Genomic DNA, 11,221 nt, shown 5'->3' on the forward strand with positions numbered 1-11,221 from the left:
GAAATGTGAAATGAATGTTGGAGAATATAACACATTAGATCTGGTAAAAGATAATACAAACCCCAAAAGTTTGTCTTCCCATTTTTGAAATACAAGAGAAAGGCCATAATGTACTATTCCAGCCCAGGCACAATTTAGCCTTTGGCCACTAGATGGCAGCAGTGTATGTGCAACGTTTTAGACTGATCCAATGAACCATTATGTTCAAAATTTTTTATCTAGACTGTCCAATTGTGCGTAATTGGTTATTAATACATTTTCAAGTTTATAACTGTGCACTCTCCCAAAAAATAGCATGGTATTCTTTCACTGTAACAGCTACTGTAAATTGGAGAGTGCAGTTAGATTAACAAGAATTTAAGCTTTTCTGCCCATATTAGATATGTCTATGTCCTGGAAATGTTACTTTTACTTACAACCTCATAATAATCACATTAGCCTACGTTAGCTCAACCGTCTCGTGGGGGGATACGGATCCTGTAGAGATAATGCCCTTTAAGTGTAACACTTTACATTTACATTTAAGTCATTTAGCAGACGCTCTTATCCAGAGCGACTTACAAATTGGTGCATTTCACCTTATGATATCCAGTGGAACAACCACTTTACAATAGTGAATCTAACTCTTTTAAGGGGGGGGGGGTTTAGAAAGGATTACTTTATCCTATCCTAGTATTCCTTAAAGAGGTGGGGTTTCAGGTGTCTCCGGAAGGTGGTGATTGACTCCGCTGACCTGGCGTCGTGAGGGATTTTGTTTGTCCACCATTGGGGTGCCAGAGCAGCGAACAGTTTTGACTGGCTGAGCGGAAATGTACTTCCGCAGAGGTAGGGGAGGCGACAGGCCAGAGTGGATGAACGCAGTGCCCTTGTTTGGTGTAGGGCCTGATCAGAGCCTGAAGGTACGGAGGTGCCGTTCCCCTCACAGCTCCGTAGGCAAGCACCATGGTTAAACTAAAGTGTACAGCACCCGTTGAAAGGCCGGTGTCATTAAACGTATGCAAAAAAGCCTAATGAAATTGTTGCTGGTTAGACTGTTTATGTTATCCAGAGGTAAATAAATCATCAGTCAAGTGTGGCGCTCCGAGATCGAAACGAGATGGGTGGGGCTAAGCTTAAGAGGTTGGGAACAATGCTGAATGGGTGTAGACAAAGAAGTGCTCTTCACCAGATACCAAAACATTCAAAGGCCGTTTTATCAAAAGTGAGTTTAGAAGTTGATCAACTTTCAAAGCAGAATTATCCAATATAAAAACACAATTTCAAAATTTGCTACATAAGACCGAATCCAGGTGGTGAGTCACAAATGACTCAAATTGAGTAACAATAAATCATTTTGGAGAAATCATATTAATTGGCATATTAGGCATAACACAATTTGACCTTTTAAGATGCCAAATATACACTGCACAAAAAAATAAAGGGAACACTAAAATAACACATTCTAGATCTGAATGAATGAAATATTCTTATTAAATACTTTTTTCTTTACATAGTTGAATGTGCTGACAACAATGTGCTCAGTGTGACCTGCTTTCATCTGTGAAGAGCACAGGGGCGCCAGTGGCGAATTTGCCAATCTTGGTGTTCTCTGGGCAAATGCCAAACGTCCTGCCACGGTGTTGGGCTGTAAGCACAACCCCCACCTGTGGACGTCGGGCCCTCATACCACCCTCATGGAGTCTGTTTCTGACCGTTTGAGCAGACACATGCACATTTGTGGCCTGCTGGAGGTCATTTTGCAGGGCTCTGGCAGTGCTCCTCCTTGCACAAGGCGGAGGTAGCGGTCCTGCTGCTGGGTTGTTGCCCTCCTACGGCCTCCTCCACGTCTCCTGATGTACTGGCCTGTCTCCTGGTAGCGCCTCCATGCTCTGGACACTACGCTGACAGACACAGCAACCTTCTTGCCACAGCTCGCATTGATGTGCCATCCTGGATGAGCTCACTACCTGAGCCACTTGTGTGGGTTGTAGACTCCGTCTCATGCTACCACTAGAGTGAAGACACCGCCAGCATTCAAAAGTGACCAAAACATCAACCAGGAAGCATAGGAACTGAGAAGTGGTCTGTGGTCACCACCTGCAGAACCACTCCTTTATTGGGGGTGTCTTGCTAATTGCTATAATTTCCACCTTTTGTCTATTCCATTTGCACAACGCATGTGAATTTATTGTCAATCAGTGTTGCTTCCTAAGTGGACAGTTTGATTTCACAGAAGTGTGATTGACTTGAGTTACACTGTGTTTTTTAAGTGTTCCCTTTATTTTTTGAGCAGTGTAGTTTTCGTTATCCTAATTTTGTTTTGTTTTCTGATTGTTTCAGTGCATTCAACAAGGGCATGAGACGAAGGAATGTGGTGTATCAGTGGAGAAAGCTTTGTGTATTGTGGGGTGCCCATGGGGCTGGAGATTGGAGGTGTCCGGTGAGAGAAAGGCAGGTTGAAGTTGCCAGGGTCAGAGTAGTACAGAAAGTGTCATATGCTGAAGCAGTGAAGAGAGTGGTAGAGGAAGATGGGTACAGGGTGAGGGATCATAATAGGATGACTAGGCAGAGACCAATAGAGTGGGAGAGGAATAATAGTGCTTCACTAAGGGGATTTCTTTAGCATTCATATTCATGGTTGTTAACTGTATAACAGAATAATAGAGTAATAGAGTAATGATATCAGTCACAGAAATAGAGGTTGTGGTGGCAGAGAAGTACTTGGTATTGCAAGGTTTTTACTGCAGAATATTTTAAATGTGAAATAGGGAGAGTTTCGTGAGGGCTAATAGTTGGCATGGTCATTTTCCCTTTTCTCAATTTTGTATTAACGGAAGTTCACGTCGGTAAGCTGTGACTGGCCACACACTCCATATACAGTAGGTGGGTGGCAGTGTATGCGCCTAAAAGTTGGCTACGATCCGCCAACCCAATCCCAAAGAAGGGGGTGTGGTTTACCACGAGAGTATTTATTGTGTTACCGGCGCTCTTCTCTTACTTACTCAATACGGATAGGCGAAAGCGTTCCAGAGAAGATTTACCGACTGCTGACAGTTATTTTCCATTTCAAAACAACGGAGGAGAGTTTATGCCGGGATGTCGCGGGAGGAAGGTCACGAGGAGGAGGAAGACAGAGGTTCGATTTTGTGATCACTGTTTTGCATGTTTTCGCCAAATAGCTACATACACATGATATTTGACTGACCAAGCCAATGTAGCTTGTAACTGTAAACTAAACTGCAGAGAAAGTGATTGGGTAAGCAGCAGAGAAATTGCTAGCCCACTAGATCAGTTGTTGGCTAAAATCAAATTAAATATTATTATTCACGTGCGCCGAATACAACAGGTGTAGTAGACCTCACAGTGAAATGCTGAATACAACAGGTGTAGTAGACCTCACAGTGAAATGCTGAATACAACAGGTGTAGTAGACCTTACTGTGAAATGCTGAATACATAGCGCTCCAAACAAAAGATAATAACACAATTTACAAAACTCGTAAATGGAATGAAATAATCTAAAACTTGTTTCTCACAAGTGTAGCGTACTTTGTGCTCTCTGCAAACAATGTGTCCACGACGACAATGAGGACAGGAAGACTGCAATAATAATGAATGTATTAAAATAATTTACCTGTAACCAAAGTAACAAACATTGTAGATTATAAATGATAGGAATTAACAGTAAATGTACTACTGGTGATAAATGTAATGGGGAATTGACATACACAAAGGCAAACAATTGACACTATTAAGTTATGGAGTCTGCATTGGCAGCAACTTCGCGGAGCAGTGCAGAGCTGTTGTCAAAGAAGTGGGTTTGTGTTGATACAGGATGTACCGCCCCCACCTACCGTCAACCCACCAGGTAAATGCGGAGCAATACAGAGCCCTCTGCATTGTTATACAATTTGGGAACGCATGGCGGTGCGGTACGGAGCTTGATTTGGCCTCTGTGAGGCTGCGCGCCAATTGTGGTCACACCCTCCGACCACATTTTTGGATCAAGCATCTAGCACTGAGATGCAATGCCTTAGACCTGTGCACCACTCGGGAGTTCACTGAGATGGGAACATATATATAATATATATAAAAAAACGACCCTGGGTTTATAAGCGAGGATATGAGCATGCATTTGCGGCACAGTCGATAGCGCGCTGGACTTCGGGCTAGAAGGTCGAAGGTTCGAGACCTGCTCCATGCCTGTTTCATTACATAAATATATTTGTTACTGCTCGACTAAAACAATCTTGGTCGACCAACAGCCAAACGACCAAACAATCGACCAATTGGAGTCCTACGTGGTATATCAGACCGTGCACCACAGGTATGATAAAACATTTATTTTAAACCGCTCGAATTACATTGGTAACCAGTTCATATTTGCAATAAGGTACCTCTGGGGTTGTGATATATGCTAATATACCACAGCTAAGAGCCAGGCACTCTGCATTGCGCTAAAACAGTCCTTAGCAGTGGTATACTGGCAATAAACTACCTCAGCCTTTTTGCTAAATATAGAAGTCCACTCTGTCTTCCGTCTGTTTTCCATAAAGCTGTAACATGGAAATATGGCCGTGTGGGAACCCTATTCACAACCCTTTTTTTAAATGTATTTTTTTAACAAAAAAAATAAATGTGTTAAGTGATGCATGTTAATGGTCAGACCAGTAGTATTACTGGAGAGGATGGGTGGATGAATGGAGGGATTGTTACTGTGTAGTTTAATTATTTGTACCAAAGAAAACAAGTGATCAACAACAATACAGATAAACTTATAAACGGTGTGCAGGTGTAGTTGGAAGCTCAGGGGCTTGTATAAAAACCACACCAGTAAACTATATACAATACATACAGTTGAAGTCGGAAGTTTACATACACTTTAGCCAAATACATTAAACTCAGTTTCACAATACCTGACAATTAATCCTAGTAAAAATTCCCTGTCTAGATCAGTTAGGATCACCACTTTATTAATTATTTAAGAATGTAAACATTCTGACACTACTGTTGTCCATTCAGAACATTAATCTTTATCAACTTTGCTGACGTGCTGCTTGATTCGAACTCGGCGTTCACTTCCACCATTTTCACCATCAGACTACAACAGAATATCTTCCTGTGCTAATTAGCTAGCTGTGTCTCGAAACACCTGTGTGTAACCGGAAGACAGAAACCAAACGTGTTGTCACTGAAAAATGCCTGCTGAACGTGTTAAAACAGTAAGTGTGTATTTTTCAGTTGGAAATTATTTGATGTATATGAAAGTATCGGATTTATGTTTCTAGAACCGTACTGCATTGAGAATCGATTTATGTTTAGATGGAGTATTTGGCTGTTTGGATTCCAGACCAATTCGACTTTAAACAAACATGTAGGTCCTTGGACTATAAGCAGAGTGGAAATGAACACCAGCCACCAGCTAAATGTTAGTACATTTGGCAGTGAATGTCTCATATTTCATCCACATTACAGCGAGAATGTCTCATTTCATTGACGGAAATGTCATATTTCATCCCATTGGCAGGGAGAATGTCTCATATTTCCATCCACATTGAGGAGAATGTCTCATATTTCGCACATTGCAGGGAGAATGTCTATTTTCACAATTGCAGGGAGAATGTCTCAATTTCCATCACAGACGGAATTGTTATATTTCACAATCAGGAGAATGTCTCATATTTCCATCCACATTGACAGGAGAATTATCATATTTCCATCCACATTGACAGGGAGAATGTCTCATATTTCCATCCACATTGACAGTGGTCACACAGTGCATTTGTGAGAATATTTGTTATGTGCGTGTCAGATCTGATTTTCAACATTGCCGGTGGTTGAAAATGGTGGGGTACAGCATAGGTTCAAACTATAGAGAAATAGGAGACCCGCTGGAACTCTGATATCCACTACGTCTATCTGCCGCGCTCTTTTCTTTGAAATCAGTTTCAATCAATTTCAAAACCATTCAATAAGTGTTTAACATTACAAAATATGTGCATGCATTTTCTGTGATTTCTTTATGAATTTTCCCCAAAAAATGTGTATCTACTGTGTAAAATTTGCGGCATCAACCAGCCACTACGGTTGGTGACCAACAAGTAAATTCCCACCCCGCACCATAAGGAGTACCATTAGGCTCCTTAACCATTATTGGGTAAGTAACCACCCATCCATCCCCCATCACAGTCTTACCCTCCTTACTTTCTCTATGCTATCTGTTAGTGCCCAGCATCAAGGTTGATCCAGCCAAATAACTGATTATATCTATTGAAGAGGAAAGTTGGTAGACTTGCACATACACAGGAATAATGATCTGTCCTTTTGTTTGGTTTTTCCCCACACAGAGCAACGATAACAGAGTGGGGTTACCAGACCCTACAGACACATCTGGAGAATATGGGCATAGGGTAATGTGGTGTGGTGTGCGGTACTGGGTGTGGTCAATTTCGGTATACCAATCTTCAGTGGATTCAATCTAATGTCACCTTGTAATTTTGGTTTATTTGTTTGACAGATTTCTCTTAGTCAATTTCTTGAGGATTGTGATGTTCTGATTTGTTCTGGTTCATGAACTGACTCTCTCTCTCCTCAGCTCCTTGCACACGCAGAGAGATCGCACGCCTAGGAGCTGTGCAGATCCTGAGCAGAGACCAAGGTAGCGCAATAGAGGTTTTAGAGGCACTCTTGGCTGCAGAGACCAAGTGTTGCTCTTTAATCCGAAACTATTCTACACATTTTACTAATGGGGCAGAAATACCATTTTAAGTTTAAAGCTAGTTTCCTGCTATTCTACATATTTGTCATTGGCTGAGAGAAAAGTTGCAGTTCAAGTTAATATCCTGCAATTCTACACATTTTACCATGGGGCAAAGTTATTAACATTATCCTTTTGCTTATGCTATCTGAGTGACTCAAACATTATTAAAATAATCAATGGAGGCCCCTGCCATGACATTTCAGATTCTCCCTGATTTGTCTAGTTTTTATTTGGTGATTGTTGGTTCTTGAATATAGATTCTTATAAAAAACAATATGCTCCACTGTCTTCCTACATACTTTATATCTGGTTTTAGTCGTATTTAATTTACAGGTGAAAACCGTCTTGATCCATTCCAGATAATGATATTAGCAAAAGCAACACTTGACTTTGAGCCCACGAGATGACTGACTAGGACGGCATGAGATGAAGTATATCGATGGAGAAATGGAATGGACGACACCTCCACCCACATTGTACCTCATTTTATGAATTATTCTTTATGTATAAGAAGTGTGTAAACCCCCTACGCTCGTTACTTCTTATCAGCATCTATTCATTCCTGTTTATAATGTAATGTGTTAATGACCCTACTCTACCACGGTACATAACTAGAGATGCACCTTTACTATTCATCTATTCCCTGTTTTATAATGTATGTGTGTAATGACCCTACTCTACCCACGGACATAACTAGAGATGCACCTTTTCTATCATCTATTCCCTGTTTTATAATGTAATGTGTGTAATGACCCCTACTCCACGGTACATAACTAGAGATGCACCTTTACTATTCATCTATTCCCTGTTTTTATAATGTAATGTGTGTAATGACCCTACTCTACCCACGGACATAACTAGAGATCACCTTTTCTATTCCAGAGGGAAAACTAGAGGAAGAGTGTTATCAGCAATAAGATGTATTATTGTCTCCTGTAGGTGTTTAATGACCCCATCCACGGCCATGTAGAGATGCATCCTCTGCTGGTCCTATCATCGACACCCCTCAGTTCCAGAGGGCTCCGACACATCAAGCAGCTGGGAGGACTACTTTCTTCCCTGGGCCGCCCCACAACCGTTTCGAACACTCCATAGGGTATGTAGGATGTGTGTGCACTAGCATCGAGTACAGATGTGGTGCCTGAGCACTTATAGTTTTAAAGGTTGTGGGCTTGACCTATATAGGTGGTACACCTTTTTAAATCCACGATGCGGAAGGTACATCGCTAATTGGGATTTAGTCTGTGGTTTTTAGATGCCCTACCCTGCATTCAATTGCAAGTGTGTGTGTGTGTGTCAGGTGACAGGAAATACCTCACACTCAACGCGTCGCAAAAAGAAGATGATCGTGGACTTCAGGAAACAGCAGAGGGAGCACCCCCCTATCACATCGACGGGACAGTAGTTGGAGAAGGTGGGAAACGTTTTAAGTTCCTCGGCGTACACATCACGGACAAACTGAAATGGTCCACCCACACAGACAGCGTGGTGAAGAAGGGCGCAACAGCGCACTCTTCAACCTCAAGAGCCTGAAGAAATTCAGCTTGTCATTGATTTGAAAAGCACAACAGAAACGGTTCCTTTCAGCCACTAGTCCCCTTCCTAAGCTCCCAGTTCCCAGTGGTTACCTAGCTGGTTTCATGAGTTGTAAAATGGTTGTTGTGGTTGTGTGTTTCAGGGTGGGCTACCTGGCAGGTTCGCTGGTCCAGGAGTTGAATAAGAGACAACCAGAGCTCCTCATCTCCTGTAGAGACATATTGTGTGTCCAGATCGCCGGTCTCTGTCACGACCTGGGTGAGTCACACACACATACCGTAATTGCTGGAGTATTAAGCGCACCTGAATATAAGCTGTACCCACAGAATTTTTTACAAATATGTATTTTGTACATAAATAAACCGCACATGTCTATAAGCCGCAAGTGCCTACCGGTACATTGAAACAAATTAACTTTACACAGCCTTTAAACGAAACACAGCTTGTAACAAAAATCAAAAATAAATAGCAGTAAACAGTAGTCTACCAAGAATGTCAAACTTCATTGCGGTGGCGATTGTTTTGGCTTTCAGTCGGATCTGCAGTTCCAACGTCTTATCATCGACTCATTAAGGCCAAGCTCCCGTGCAGCAGCTCTATTTTTTTTCCAACAGCCAGATCGATCGCCTTCAACTTGAAAGCTGCATCATATGCATTTCTCCGTGTCTTTGCCATGATGAGGGTGACAAAATGACTACCGTAATCAGAATGATGGGAAGTTTGAGCGCTTAAGCGTTTAAGTTTTTTGGCGGCATGAATCTTGTGAAAAAAAAAAAAAAACATCAATTAGCCGCGTCATTGTATAAACCGCGAGGTTCATAGCGTGGGAAAAAAGTAGCGGCTTATAGTCCGGAAATTACGGTACGCCGGTCTCTGTCACGACCTGGGTGAGTCACGCACACCACACACACACCACACACACTTTTCTTCAAACTTACTTTCTCATGAATATCTCTCACTCTCCAGGTCATGGTCCTTTCTCCCATATGTTTGTTGGGAAGTTCATCCCTAAAGTGCGTCCAGAATTGAAGTGGAAGGCAAGACCTTTCTTTCCTCATCCTGTCTCTTTTCCTTCTTTTTCGCAGTGTCTACATGTCTGTGTTGTTGTTTGTGTCCCTCTTCCTGTGTGTGCTCAGAAATGTGCAGGTCACCTGTATTTGTGCGTACGCTCACCTTGTGTGTGTTGCAGCACGAGGAGGCGTCCCGGGAAATGTTTGACCACCTGGTGCGTGAGAACGACTTGGAGCCGGTGATGCAGYAGTATGGCCTGGTCCTTCCTGAAGACCTGGACTTCATCAAGGAGCTGATTGCTGGAACACAGAACACTGATCCTCTCCACCAGGGAGTAAGTTAGCCAGCCAGTGAGCCTGTTAGTCAATCAACCAATTTAAGAATCATGGAGGGGTGGGTTTGTTTCCCACTTCTGACACCAATGGTAACGGAGACCGCCCTAGTGGTGGAGGTTTCGGTGAAGAAGCCCAAACATGACGATAACAAAACAGAAAATCTAAATTGGGGGTAAACTGAATAAATCAAATCATAGTAGAGCTCTCATATGAAACCAGACCTCAACACCTGAAATCCGGCAGCCATTCTGACGGACCCTTGTTGCTCTCTCACTGAAACTTCACCACTAAACGTTACGATCATAGTCAACATTAATCAGTCAACAACATCAATCAAATTACTTCATGAATATGATTTTATTTATGCTTTCTAGCAGTTTAATTGTCTACGGGTTGAATTGAAACTATTTGGAGTTTTCATGCTCGGTCTCAAAGGATTTGTCTTGTGTCTGAGTCTGTTTTTTTTCCTCCACAGTGATATAAGGGCCGACCAAAGGAGAAGTCCTTCCTCTATGAGATTGTGGCACAAAAGGAACGGCATCGATGTGGACAAGTGGGACTACTTCGCCAGGTGAGACCCCAGTTGGATTTTTATCTTAGAAACTATGATCAATTACTGGAGTAAGCTATATTAGAGATCTAACAATACATAGGACCATTGGAGTATATTAGGAAAATAGTGCACTATGGGCAACTTTTTTTAAATAATCTTCAGGGCCTAAAATGAACACCTGCCAATGCAGGTTGATTTTGGCTTTGGCAGGTAAGATGTCTATTTCACCAGCCATGGTGTGGTTGGTCAGGGCTCCACAGTGTGAGCATTTCACTCGCATTTTGTGAATAAAAAGTATGATCACATTTAAGTAAAATAAATGCGGCTGTTTTGTAGCAAAGGATGATGAGGTCTTAGGTAAAAAATAGATAAGTAGAAAATAAAAGTAACAAATTAACAGCAAGTAAAAAAATAATAAGGAGGCTTTTTTAGCGAGGCTGCTGCTCCAGTTTCAACTGTTCTGCCTGCGGCTATGGAACCCTGACCTGTTCACCGGACGTGCTAGTGTCCAGACCTGCTGTTTTCAACTCTCTTGAGACAGCAGGACGGTAAGAATACTCTTAATGATCGGTATGAAAAAAGCCAGACATTTACTCCCGAGGTGCTGATTGTCCACCCGACAACTATGTGATTATTATTTGAATGCTGGATCTATGAATTTGAACACTTGGCCATGTTCTGTTATAATCTCCACCCGGCACAGCCGAGAAGAGGACTGGCACCCTCATAGCCTGGTTCCTCTCTAGGTTACTTCCTAGTTTTGGCCTTTCTAGGGAGTTTTTCCTAGCCCACCGGCTTCTACACCTGCATGGCTTGCTGTTTGGGTGTTTTAGGCTGGGTTTCTGTACAGCCATTTTGAGATATCAGCTGATGTAAGAAGGGCTTTATAAATACATTTATTTGATTTTTACAGGGGGTGCGGTACAAATCAATGTGTGGGGGCCACCGGTTAGTCGAGGTAATTGAGGTATTGTAACATGTAGGTAGAGTTAAAGTGACTACCGTATGCATAGTTTATAAATGGAGAGTAGCAGCAGCATAAAGGAGG

The 11,221-nt window shown here is 42.2% G+C and overlaps 1 pseudogene; it reads left to right on the forward strand.

Annotated features, from left to right (window-relative positions):
• Positions 1–809: 809 nt before the first annotated feature.
• LOC112072438 (deoxynucleoside triphosphate triphosphohydrolase SAMHD1-like) lies at positions 810–10,352 on the forward strand (annotated as a pseudogene).
• Positions 10,353–11,221: the final 869 nt, after the last annotated feature.

Source organism: Salvelinus sp. IW2-2015, unplaced genomic scaffold (genome assembly GCF_002910315.2).
Source record: "Salvelinus sp. IW2-2015 unplaced genomic scaffold, ASM291031v2 Un_scaffold1929, whole genome shotgun sequence".
NCBI classification, from domain to species: Eukaryota; Metazoa; Chordata; class Actinopteri; order Salmoniformes; family Salmonidae; genus Salvelinus; species Salvelinus sp. IW2-2015.